At 42.6% G+C, this 13898-nt stretch overlaps 1 long non-coding RNA gene across 2 annotated transcripts; it reads left to right on the forward strand.

Annotated features, from left to right (window-relative positions):
* Positions 1–1936: 1936 nt before the first annotated feature.
* On the forward strand, positions 1937–7031 carry LOC142099262 (uncharacterized). 2 transcript variants are annotated; one of them, XR_012678503.1, is made up of 3 exons: positions 1937–2183; positions 5578–5695; positions 6587–7031. It is a non-coding gene; the product is annotated as an uncharacterized LOC142099262 (long non-coding RNA). The 2 variants fall into 2 exon arrangements; XR_012678502.1 differs by lacking the exon at positions 1937–2183 and adding an exon at positions 3243–3390.
* Positions 7032–13898: the final 6867 nt, after the last annotated feature.

A 13898-nucleotide genomic window follows, 5' to 3' on the forward strand; every position in this document is an offset into this window, starting at 1 on the left:
TTATAGATTCTCCCAAATTAATTCCATTTAATTTATAGATTGCGTTCTTGTTTTTGATCCCTGAATGCATAACCTTACATTTATCTGTGTTAAACCTCATATTCCATTTAGCCGCCCAATCCTCCAGTTTATTTAAGTCCCTCTGTAGAGAAGCTACATCTTGCTCTGATTTTATTACCTTACAGAGTTTAGTGTCATCTGCAAAAATAGAAACTTTACTCTCTAAACCATCACCAAGGTCATTAATAAATATATTAAAAAGGAGTGGTCCCAGCACGGAACCTTGAGGAACTCCACTTAAGACCTTTGACCAATTAGAAAATGTTCCATTTATCACAACTCTCTGTTCCCTATTCTCTAACCAGTTTTCGATCCAAGTACAAATTTTGATTTCTAGACCCAGTTCCCTTATTTTGTAAACCAACCTCTTGTGTGGCACTGTATCAAAGGCCTTTGCAAAATCTAAGTAGACCACATCTACTGTCCTGCCCTGGTCTAAGTTCCCACTAACGTCCTCGTAGAAACTAATTAGATTAGTTTGACATGACCTATCCCTCACAAATCCATGTTGATTCCCACTAATAATTTTATTGCGTACCAAGTAATCCTGAATACTGTCCCTTAAAATACCTTCCAGTAGTTTCCCCACTATTGATGTCAGGCTTACAGGTCTATAATTCTCTGGTTGTGATCTCGTCCCCTTTTTAAACAACGGCACCACATCTGCTATTCGCCAATCCCTTGGTACTGAGCCTGATGAGATTGAATCTCTGAAAATTATCCCGAAGTATCCTCCCCATGCTGGTTGTGGACCGTTGGTTCCCTGTGGAGAAGATGCTTAGGAGACCTTGTTGGTCAGATGATAAGTTTGATAGTATTGTATTTGTATACGCTCATTGTTTAGCCCAGACATATTGTTCTGTCCTATCCCTGAGTAACTACTCCACCTGGTGATATTTAAGTAAACATCTATTTAACATGTAACAAGTAACATAAATACGCATGGAATATAATAACGTATGTTAACAAACACAGATGAACATAAATTACAATAAACTGTAAAGCAGCGAGATGATGACAGCTTAATACGCAGAAAGGGGCGATGGATCGCAAGTGTCCTTGTACTTCAGTCTCATGAGCCCAAATCTCGCACAACGTGGTTTTCATAGGTTTTTCATACACCAATGACTGGAAACTTCAAGCTAATAGCTGAAATCAATGGAGTTTAGATTTCTTGTGCTTCTCCGAAATACTATTTATTTTTAGAAGTTAGCACCTTCATCTTTAAAACATATGTGATCCATTGACATGATTTGTGGTCGTTCGCTTAAATCACTGAACATCCATAACATATAAATGCAAGATGGGGGTAACAGATACCTCTGAGATCACAAAACTCCAACCAAGATCTTACACAGCCCAAAATCAACATCTCAAACTGCTTCAGGGTTTTAGAAACATAAACAAAATTGAAATCCATATTATCTGATTTCATTCAAGATCACAGCTCAAATAAGAGAATACTTATATCTGCACAATGATGACATACATGTTATGGATTCTGCTAAGATTTACTCTAACTATGGGTTAAATACAGGGGAGGGCTGGCAAATTGTAACCCGGGGGGGCAAGGCTCGACTCAGCAGCCTATTCGGAACATTTTAAAAGGAAAAAAATGCAGGTGGCCCAGGGATCCAGCCCAAGGTAGCCCTATGGGACCAGCCTGGTGGGGGTGGAGGGCAGATGCCCCCGGGTTATGTACCGCTACTTATGGTTATGCAAGTCCAAAATGAAAACACATGACTGCTTCATATTCTTATTTTGTGATACTTTTCTCGAATTTTTAAAGAATGTTTATTTCAGTCACCCCATACAGATAAAATGGATTTACACAGTGACATGACCTAGGTTAACTCAGCAACTACTACCCTATTAATATGAAATGAGAGTCAGGAATATATTTATCTACAACCCAGTACTTGCTTGCAAGACTAAGTATCATCTCTTACATTATTCATACGCTAATTGTAGCTTATTCAGCAGATTGCTGCATGGCGCTGGCCCCACTTCTAGAACAACATTTCTAGAACAGCAGTTGTTACATCAACATTACCAGAACCCCCATGTTGCCGTGTGTGTTCATCCTGCATTTCTCTAGCTATCCACTTTCAGAGAGGTCACAGGTAAGATCAATAGGTATTGTCTGTAAGTGGTCAATCACAGGTTTATGGACAATATGGGCACAGTGTAGCCTGGTACTCTGCTTTATTGAAGGTGAAAAGAAAATAATCCATTAGTTACATTTTCATTACCTTAAATACCAAATAAGACATTTTTACCAAAACTATCAAGCATGTATGTCAAAATTACCATAAATTGAAATATTTGACATTACCTAACAATATTGATAGAGCAGAGTGCATGCAATTATTCTCTTATATCAGCTATTTCAGTCTGTCTGCAATAGTCTTATAGTGCATTGAAATGACTCTCACCGCAATCACAACTTTGTCTTCAATATTTTCCATTCTGATAATCCCTTGAAACCTTTACATCTATATTTGTAAATGGTCTTTGAATGTTACAAGAAGGTGTTGCTATGCAAGTAGAACCAGCTCTCAGAGATAAATTGGAAATTGTAAAACGGTGACTTTCATACAAATTAAATCTTTTATTAATGAACATTAATGCATTACACTTACCCAGAACTGCAGTCTGATAATTGTCACAAATGAGCCTGTGAACAATGTATTCATTAGATCAGGGAGCTTGTGATCTTGGCAAAGAACCAGATAGTGATTGATATGTTCTCAGCTGCTAGTTCAATCTTCAGTATTCCCAGTACAGTGTATGGTAATATGGACAAGTTCAAAGACGTTTAGCTGCTGTGCTGTTTTAAGAATTGTGCTGCTTGTCCTAGAATTCAGTAAATGCCTCCAGGATCTCACTTAAATGTAACATTAACACACCCAGGTATGTTTCCATACTGGGAATTTTCATGTTTGTCAGATCATAAGAATCAAGTGTCTGCACTAGTTGCTCGGTAAAATTATTTTTATTAAATTCATGATGACAACTTTCAGACTCATGGGTAGAACGGGGAGGCCTGATGATGCAATGTAGCTTCCCGGGGGCCCCCAGCTTTTTCTGAGCATACGTGGTCCAGTGCATGGGCAGTGGGTACATGCATTATTCAGGAGAGGGTTCAGATTGACTGCGGGCGGAGGGGTTCTGCTTCTTTGACCCTCCCATTTTGTTTTGGTCATTTTAACCTTTGTCGTCACTTCCTTCGGTATTCAGCACATGCTGAAGCATACTAGAGACATGGATGCTATTGGTGTCGACAGTATACACCGATCAGCCACAACATTGCAACCACTGACAAGTGAAGTGAGTAACATTGATATTCTCATTACAATGGCTCCTGTCAAGGGCTGGGTTATATGAGGCAGCAAGTGAAGAGTCAGTTCTTGAAGTTAATATGTTGGAAGCATGAAAAATGTGCAAGTGTATGGATCTGAGTGACTTTGACATGGTCCAAATTGTGATGGCTAGATGACTGGGTCAGAGCATCTCCGAAACGACAGGTCTTGGGGGTGTACCCGATAGGCAGTGATTAGTACCTACCAAAAGTGGTCCAAGGTAGGACAATCGAAGAGAGGGTCATGGGCATGTGCGCCGAGAAGGGGGTGGGGCATACTGGGGCCCGGGTCTGCACTGGAAGCAGAATTTGTTCAGGTTTGATTTAAGGTTTTTGAGGTGTTGCCCCCCCATATGCCCCAGATGTCAATCCGATAGAGCAACTGAGGAATTTACAGGATTCAAAGGATTTGCTGCTAACATCTTGGAACCAGATACCACAGGACACCTTCAGAGGTCTTGTGGAGTCCATGCCTTGATGGGATAGAGCTTTTTTGGCGGCACAAGGGGGACCTACGCAATATAACGCAGGTGGTTTTAATATTGTGGCTGATCTGTATATGTTCTCTTTTATTATACAACAATATTTGATGTGAGAGGTTCTAAATGAGATTTGAGTTTTATTTTTAGCTTGTATTTTAATCAAGCTAAACATTCGGAGCCCCAGGGTGTAACTGCCCTAGGACTTCTTGTTTTACGGCCAGGTTAGCTGTCAGCATGTTGTTAAAATTGCTGTCGGAGAATGGCTTGTGCATAATCTCCCACTCCCTCATTACATATGGTAGTCATTTCTTGTAAGGTCAATATAAGAATGACACTTGGCTATATTATATTTAGTCATTTGTGTGCTTAGTGAATTACTAACTTGCAATTGTGGTACAATGTTTCCTTTAACGCAGCAATTCTGCGAAAATAAGAGTATTGTTTTCACCATAAATCACTGTGGCAGGCTATACGAAGAATCTTGGTAATTACTATTTTAACTTGGTTTTTAATTCCACAGAGTTTACAGTTTGTCGTGTGACTACCATGGCAACCACAGTCACATGGCATATGATGTAGTGAGCGGAGACACTTTGGGACGCCCATATGACCTGTGTCTGCACTGTGCATTGTAAAATCCCCCTTCTCCTTCTCCACCTTTGCTTTCACATGACAGCTAGGGGCTGCGAGTCCTCCAGGAAGATTTTGAAAAGGAGATGATGATTTGTAGGAGGACAGCTAAAAAGATGCATAGTTAAAAAGGTACTTAACTTGCTGTTGAAAGAAAAAAAAACTGTGTGATTGTTGCTTTTAGTTCGACAATGTGGAAATTAAAGAGTTTAAAGTTCAATATAATGAGTACTCCAAACTGAATAGATGCATTGACAAAATCCATTGCACAGGGTTTCACTGAACAGCATGTTAACAGTTTAGCTTTTCAAGTCATCATTTCCAGAGAACTTAGCTAAGTGGGTGGTGGTCATAATTATATTGAACTCCGGCATGATATAACACAATTTTACAAAAATCCCAAGAGTTTTAAGCTATTGATAGTAACGTAGAGAGAAAGGGGGGAAAACTGAAGGGCCCAAGAGCATTAGTTACTAAATCATAAATATTACAGAAGCATGAACATGCTTTAGCAATGACTGATACATCACCATACTATTACTAGTGAAGGGGCTTCCATCCTCAGATGACTTTCAGTTTTTGGTTTGTACATGCGTTTTTGCAAGACAAAAAGGGAATCCATACTATGTATCAGATACAATGGAAATAAAAAGTACCAACTCTGCCCAGTGATACAAAGGTATGTCTGAGAAGGAAACTAGGAAGAAAAAAACAATAAATTTTACAGGATAACCTAGAAGATATTGATCTATATAACATGTGAACATAACCTCATACCACTGGTGTAATTTGTAAAGCGCTACGGAATTTGCTGGCACTATATAAACAAAATGATGATGATGAAGATTGAGGTCAATGGAGTGACCGCCTACGACATCCGAAATGTGAGTAACGCAACCGCGTGCAAAATGCATGGAGATTCACTGCTGCTTGAATCAGACATGAGTGGGTAACCAGTCTTAATCAGTTTGCCCATAATATAGGTGATTGTGAATCTAAATACATTGTTTTCCCTCTCATATGGGTTTCTCTGTTTTTTTTTAGTTATATGTTACAGAAGAAGATTGTAACCAGTTGTATCCTGTTCCACGAGCAGTGTGAGGGCCGTACCGGCTTGGTGCACTCATCCAGTGGAGACTCCAAGATTCCAGAGAACCACAATGTAAACAGTATACTCAGCAAAAAGTAGATGATACAGCACATATGTCAAAAAGTAAAAATTCAGTCCTCTGTTGCGGACATGGCTTATATCTCTGCCTAGTGGTGCAGTCTGTACAGTCTGAATGTATACGTACACTGAATTGGAATATAAACACAAATCATGCTAGCCGACTCTCCTGGATGTCTAGGAAGCTTCCAGATTTCTGAGAGTCCTTCTGCCAAGTCTCCAATTATCCCAGAGACATGGGCAGGGATGAAGGCCCAATGACACAATACAAAATGCATCATCCTACAGCAGAGAGCAGGTTGTGATGATGCAAGTTGCATGACCCCGCTCATTCTGACTTTGTAGACTTGTCTTCTGCATTCATGAAGAGTAGGTCTGCAAAGTCTTCAAGCATGGAACAAATGTACCAGCCTTGCATTTCCCACTTTTGTAGATGAATATGAATTGTAATTTAATCACAAATTAATCATTCACTATTCAACTTTGTGTTTTGCTTTATCATCTCCTAGGACAGTGATGGCTAACCTGTGACACTCCAGGTGTTGCGGAACTACAAGTCCCAGCATGCTCTGCCAGCTCTCAGCTAGTTATCTACTGGCAAAGCATGCTGGGGCTTGTAGTTTCACAACACCTGGAGTGTCACAGGTTAGCCATCACTGTCCTAGGATATGTATAATATCGGAACAGAAATGAACATTGGCGATGTGAACCATGTCACCTGCACACAGAAGCAAGGTTTTCTGCAACAATTCTTTATAACTATTTCACTGTATTCTTTTAAAGTATAATACAGTGAAATCCACAACTAATACCCTCTTATGATGTATGTTTGCATTTCTTTTTTGATTGCTAAGTGTTGCTTTTATATCTATTTTTATGTTTTAGGTTTGAATGAGGACCCATTCTTCTCCCGCTGCTCCTCTAGATTTCATTAATACATTTATACTATACCCTCAGTAACAATTCAGACATGTATGAACCAGCGGTGCAGCACAGGGTTCCTGCAAGTGCCGCTGACATTTCACAGAATTGGCAAGGGCGCACCTTTTGCTATAGAAGGGCAGATTTATTTGTGCAAGATGAACAGGACGACATTTATTGAAGCAAAAAACGTTGGCTGTGCTGTGCGCCAGCAGCTTGGACCCGTCACATGTCTTGATTTGTTGTGCTCAGGATTTCTGCACGGTTTTATGAAGCAAGAATCCAGAGAAGAACTCCTGATACAGACACACACACACAACCAGAGGGCAAGGTGATCCTAGTAAAGTACACTGCTGCGCCACATTTTATGGAGCGATATATTGAAATGTAATAAAGGGTTATAGAGGGAGCATTTTTGGTGCATACCTTTCCATGTTTGGGGGACTGACTTAATCCTACTATCAGGCTGGGTACACACTACAGGTTTTTCAGCCCATTATCGGGCCAATCACACGATAAACGGCCGTTCGGCCCGATATCCCATTAGTGTGTAGGTTCCATCAATGGACTATTATCGTTCTAAAGCCCATAGTACCATTTCATTTGATTTTTAAACCAAACTAAAAATCTCATTCAACAATGGAACAATGTTGTTGATGTTCCAATTCTGCAGTGTGTAGGCACTCATGACCGGCAGTGTCCATAGATCTCTATGCAGTGTGCAGTGTCATGATCTTTTCAGCTGATGGTTATGACAGATGAAGAAAACAGATCTGAAAATGAAATGTGTTAAGTGTGTGCACATGAATCAGAATGCTGATCAGGATTTATTTTTTTTCTCTCAGTCATTGGTAAAATCGTTAACTATATCGCATCAGGGGAGATTTCTGTAGTGTGTACCCAGCCTCAGGTAGGAGTCTTTAAGGACCCACTACCACAATTTACCTATGCACAGTGCCGTAACTAGACATTTTAGTGCCCTGGGCGAGACAGGGCACCGGTGCCCCCATCTAAGTGGGAGTGGCAATCGTTGAGTGGGCGTGGTCAACCTACTGTGGGGGCGTGGCTAGTGCTTTACAAGTTCTAGACCGCACGGAAATCCCCTCCCTCCCCATTCTTCACGGTCTGGCTTTGTAAGGATCTTTATGTAATAAGCCTCCATAGAATCAAAGCAGTGTTACAAACCTACATTCACTACCCCAGAACACTTATAAACATCCTAGGAGTAACTAGACATTACATACAGCGTTCCAGGATGCACCTTTCACGTATGAGCAATGAGATGCCTGCACTCTATAAACAGGCTCTATAATAATATATGAATATAATTTGAGTATTAAATGCCACTTAAACTCAAAAAATAAACATTTAGTGCACCTTGTGCAATAAAGCAATTATCATTCAACACCTAGTTAAATATAAAAAAGTTCTTATATTTGTCCATTAATAATATGTACAATCACAGGCAGAAAAAAAAGAAAAATAACAAAAAAATAGTAAAAATATAAAATGTCTCAAAAAAAAAGTGAGTTCTCTGCACCCCCTTTGTGAATACACTCACATGATATCCATTATAGCCTCTATTTTTATTAGAAACTGTACTGCACTTGCAAAGAATACTCCCAACACTCTGAATGAGCTGTAAGTACAACTCAAAATAGAGGTGCACATTACGCAAAGCTACAATGCACAAATACAATTACGTGCAATTCTAAATGTCCACAGTCTCTACTGCCAATGGCAGGCCTACGGCTGCTGTCAGTCGTTTGGTTTAGTTCCCAGCTTCCCAATCACTGAAAACAGATGGCATGTCAGCTATGATTCCACTAGATTACACAATAGGGGAAACTCATCAGTCTTTTTTAACTCATCACAATATCTTCTGTTTAAAAATAAAACACAATATGTATGTTAGGAGTTAAGTTGAGTCATCTGAATCCATGGATCGAACGGAGGTTCATCCGATGGTACAATGTCATAGGAGCGATGTGTTAGAAGAGGAAGCTAAGTCAGCAGCTAAGTACATTCGTACCAGATGTCCCTCCTATTAAGATATCCTTATAAAATAAAAATATATTTATTATAAGAAACCTTTGTGTGTACACTCTCCAAACATAAAAATAAAAATGTAATCACTCGAATAGCCGAAGGGCTCATACACCCAACATTAAAAAATAACACTAGTTAAAAATGAAGATCTTGTACTTATCCTAAGTTTAACAGAGCGTTTGAAGCTTCTTCTCTTTCCTGCAGCACTGTGTAACATTTTGTTTAACTTATTGAGCACTCCATAGAACTCCAGTTTAATTTATAAACACATTTAAATGCTGAAGGCAGCGTTGATATTAGCTCAAAGGGAATACTCGGCAAAAAACGCTTAAAATGAATGCCCATGCCAGCGGCAAATACAGGATTTGTAGAGGGGGTTTCCACACCACGCCACCAGTGGGCGTGACCAGCATGCATGGGGGCGTGGCTATAATTTTAGACAGTGCTTGGCTGCTCTCCAACTCTTCCTATCCACATAATTTACATGGGCAATGCTGCGTGCACTACTGTTAGGTGCACGCAGCTCTCCCTTTTGAAGCAGAGCTGGGTGCTGCGGGAGCAGGGTCCAGCCACCTTAATTATACAGTGCCCCAGGCTTGGAGGGGGGTTTCCTAGTGCCTGGAAACCCCCATTGGTTTGCCTATGCATGTATACGAGCTCTAATAAAGTTATCTCTGGTTTACATGAAACATTACTAAACTGTGATAACCATCCTGATCATTGAGTTGTAAACACCTTTAATTTGTCCTTTCTGTGCCAAACTCAATATACCTGCTCTTGTTTGTTATTTTCTGTTTGCCCTGATCATAGGTAAGTTGCCACTCTTCTATCTTATCTTTACTTCACCTACAGTTATTGCATTATTCTCTTGCCACCAGCAGCAACTGGAATAAGTGGTATAATGTATATAATCTCCTACTACTAGCTGCCTATCATGTCATTTCCTGTTTCTCGTTCCATAACATGTTACCTCATAGTACTGGATGCCTAAAATACTTTCTCTGGTTACTAGCTACTTAACATGTTACCTCATGTAACCGGCTGCCAAACATTTTAAACATTTTGGGCCTGATTCATCAAAGAGCGTATCTGTTGATATTGTGCGTATCATACGTATCTACGTATGCCCCGAATCGGTTCATACACCAGTGAACACAGCGATTCATCTACAAACGCAAATGACAACAAAAATTAGGACAGCCTACGATTTCAGGGGCAGAACAGGGCAGCGGAAGAGGTGTTTGGCCATAGTCAATGTACAGTAGGGGCGTGCCAATTGGGAGCGCACGCAGAAGTGTCCGGTTCAAGCTCTGGGCACCAATTTAATATCAGTCTAATATTTTGCTCCAGCTACAGGGCTAGTCTCAGTCTTGATTACTAGTGATGACAGTCGCGCATGCATGCTATAAAATATGTTTGCAATCAGGTACAACTACGTATTTCATGGGAAGGAAAAAAAATATATATTTTTTTAATTATTTTTTTTTACTGTTTTCTCATTAATGCCTGATTTTTTTTCTCTCCCTGTATTCGGGAATTTATGTTCCACATAGATATTGGACGTATCCAATATCAGCGCAGTGTCTTGTGTAGAAGAAGAATGCCTACACATGAATTCATCAGCATACATATCTTGATATTTGTTCCTTGTTGAATTCGGGCACGCACAGACCCGAATTCCGTGCGTTCTATCTCTTCTTGATGAATCAGGCCATTTGTCTTCATCTACTAGCTACCTAAAATATTATATCCCACTAGTGGCTACCTAGCATGTTATCTCTCGGAACTAAATTACTATTGTGTTATCTCTGCTACTGGTTGCCTAACCAGAGCCTGATCAACCATTAGGCTGCAGCCTGGGCACTGGGTCCCGTGGGGGAGTGACGCTGCCGACAATCAGGGCCGGATTAACCCTAGGGCTAACTGGGCTATAGCCAGCGTCGGACTGGCCTGCCGGGGAGCCGGACAATCCACCGGTAGGCCCCGACGCTGGTTAGCCACGCCCCCGCTGGGTCCGTTAGCCACGCCCCCGCTGTGTCCGTTGTTCCAAATAGGTGACAGTTGATTGAAGTGCAGAGAGCCCAGACGCGACTGTTGCTCTCTGCACATACGCTGTACAGCACAGTCGTTGGTTGGTAGATGAGTCATGTCACATGACTCATCTGGAAAGAAGAACCGCCCGCAGTTGGAGAGATCCTGGCTCCTGCCGCCCAGAGGAGCTACATGAACAATGCAGGAGCAGCAGAAGCCATTTCTGATAAGGTCAGTATAGCGTGCAGCCTGTCATTTTGGGGAAGAGAGGAGAGAAACAAATTGGCATGAAAGATGAGGGGAAATAAGGGCATGTGAACTGCCATGGCAGAGTGTGAATGGGGGGGGGGGGGTAGTGCAGCATGGCAGAGTGTGAAGCGGGGAGGAGCAGAGCACAGCATGGCAGAGTGTGAGGGGGGGCAGAGCACAGCATGGCAGAGTGTGAAGGGGGGGCAGAGCACAGCATGGCAGAGTGTGAAGGGGGGGCCCAAAGCAGCATAACACAGGGTGATGATGGGGGGCCAGGAGAAGGGAGGAGCAAAAGCAGCATGGAGGGCGCAGTTTGATCATAAGGAGGCACAGCATGGTGATGAAGGGGCACAGTAATGTGTGATGGCACAGCGGGCTTGTGGAAGTGTAATGTGTGTGTGGTAGGTGGTGGCTAACTAATGGGTGCTATTTTGTAAGGAGCATGAGCTCTATTTATTAAATGTGAATATGAATTATTTAATGGCAGTGACGGTTGCAGGAAATAGGTATATTTATTATACATAAATGCTATTAATTTATTGCTGGGGTTGTCTGAAGGGAGGGAAATAGGTTAATTTATTAAATGGGAATGCTATTACTTTAATGTTGGGGCTTTAGGAAGACTTAAGTATTAATTGTGGGTCCTATTGATTTAAGATCGGACTGGTTGGAATTTTCTAAATGTACTCATTTTTTTCCAGATAGGGCCCCCAAAATTCCAGGATCCAGACAAGCCGCAACTAAAGAAACCAGCAGCCACAGGTGGTGACAAGAACAGGTAGGACAGTCTGTCAAATGTTCTGAGTTTAGTGGGAAAATCCTGATTTTAGCTTATTTTTTTGGTGACTGTTCTGCCCAATCTATGGGGCAGGTGAAGACTGTGTACTCTTTATATACACACTGCATTCTTTATATACTACACTAGGGTGCTAGCTGTTCTTTGTGGGCTGATCACACCCCCTCTAGTGTCTGACGGTCTTGCCTCTTTGATGGCTGGCCACACCCCTTCTGGTGGGCCCCTGGTGTTGCAGCCCCCGGTGGGCCCTTCATGCCCCAGTCCGACACTGGCTATAGCCCAGGGGCCTCGGGCATCCAGGGGGCCCTTCAAAGTCCTCAGCAGCATTATTGATCGGTCCGGGGGCGCCCCCACCCCGATCAATGCTGCTGAGCACTGTCAATGCAGTCCTCCGTCCCCGGCGCTCAGTAATCTGCTTACCGAGGAGATCTCGCAACAGTTCGTGATCTCCTCAGTAAGGAGCTTACAGCGTGCCGCGGAAGGAGGACTGCACTGACAGGTAAGCGCTTTGGGGGGCCTCATGGGGGGCAGCGAGCAGCTCACATTGGGGGCCTCACGGGGGAATGGAGGCCCCCTTAGCCCAGGGGCCTCCATTCCCTTAATCCGGCCCTGCCGACAATTGATTTTTTAACATTTTTTGTTTCCTAAAATGATGCCCTACATTGCTGTCTGACATTGGGGCTGCCCCTGGTCCAAAGGGGGCGTTCCTGACTGTCACTATGGAGACAGACAACCTGACAGCAAATCCCATGCCGTTAGCTGCCTGTCAGTGCAGCCACGGAGCTCCTAATCAAGTCTCGCGAGATTTCCACATCTCGCGAGACTTGACTATGCATTCTCTGCCCCTGCACTGACAGACAGGCTGCCCGTCGTAGAAGATGATGACTGCTGTAATGAGGTAAGTGATTGATTCGGGAGGGGGGCGGGTATGGCTGCAAGAGAGGAGATGAAGAAAATAGCTGCAGGTGGGTGGGTGGTAAGAAAAATAGCTGTGGGGGAGGGGGAATAGCTGCAGGGAGGGTGAGAAAAATAGCTGTGAGGGGGGTGAAACAAATAGCTGCGGGGAAGGGAGTGAGAAAATTAGCAATGTGGGGAATGGATGCAGAGTGTGAGGTAAGGAAAATTGCTGCAGGAGGGGGGGATGGATGCAGGGTGGGAGGTAAGGAATATTGCTGTAGATAGGGCAATGGCTGCAGGGTGGGGGGGTTAAGAAAAATTGCTGGAAGGGGGTGAGGAAAATACCTACAGGACAAGCAGAGAAGGGCAGGCAAATATTAGCCTGAGGGGCAAGACAGGACTCAGCTGCCTATTAGGGAAATTTTAAAAGAAAAAAAAATGCCCCCCAGGTCACCCTGCATCCATCCCCGCCATCCTGCAGCAATTTTCCTTCCCTCATGGTTGCAGGTGGGGAGCACTGGAGCAAAGGCAGAAGATTTTAAAAGGGGGGTTTCCATGCCACGCCACAAGTGGGCATGACCAGCATGGGGCGTGGCTATAATTTTAGACAGCACTAGGCCACTCTCCATTCCGTTCCCATCCTTTTCAAATACATGGGAAAAGTTGCATGCATGCAGCTCCCACTTCATAAGCAGTCCTGACTGAATAACCACTACTGCACCACCAGAGTCAGGTCAGTGTGCAGATTGTGTTTTAGCTTTCACTACCCGACAATAATAAACGCTCATTTGACAGGGAGGGAGAGAGCAGGGTTAGGTCGCAGGCAGCATTAGAGCAGGGAGAGAGCAATTATTCTATACATTATTCTTGCAATTATTATTGAAATTCTTCTACCAATTCTTCTAGCAATTGTTATAGCAGGAAGAGAGGAGGATAGAGGAGGCATTTTTTGTAAACATTACCAACAGTTTGGGGTGTCCTCCCTCCTCCAGAAACTATTTTCTGGCTGCAGAAAGTCTTATCTAGCAGCACTGTCTATTGAATATTTTGCACTACAAGTACTTTGGGGTCTCCCATATTCCCCAGTGTGAAACCACAATTGTTCTGGCTGCAGAAAGTCTTATCTGCACTATCTATTTAAAATTTTGCACTACAAGTGCTTTGGGGTGTCCCATATTCCCCAGTGTAAAACAACAATGTTTCTGGTGCTGAAAGTTTTATCTAGCAGCACTATCTATTGAATATTTTGCACTA

The sequence above is a fragment of the Mixophyes fleayi genome, chromosome 1 (genome assembly GCF_038048845.1).
Source record: "Mixophyes fleayi isolate aMixFle1 chromosome 1, aMixFle1.hap1, whole genome shotgun sequence".
NCBI lineage: Eukaryota > Metazoa > Chordata > Amphibia > Anura > Limnodynastidae > Mixophyes > Mixophyes fleayi.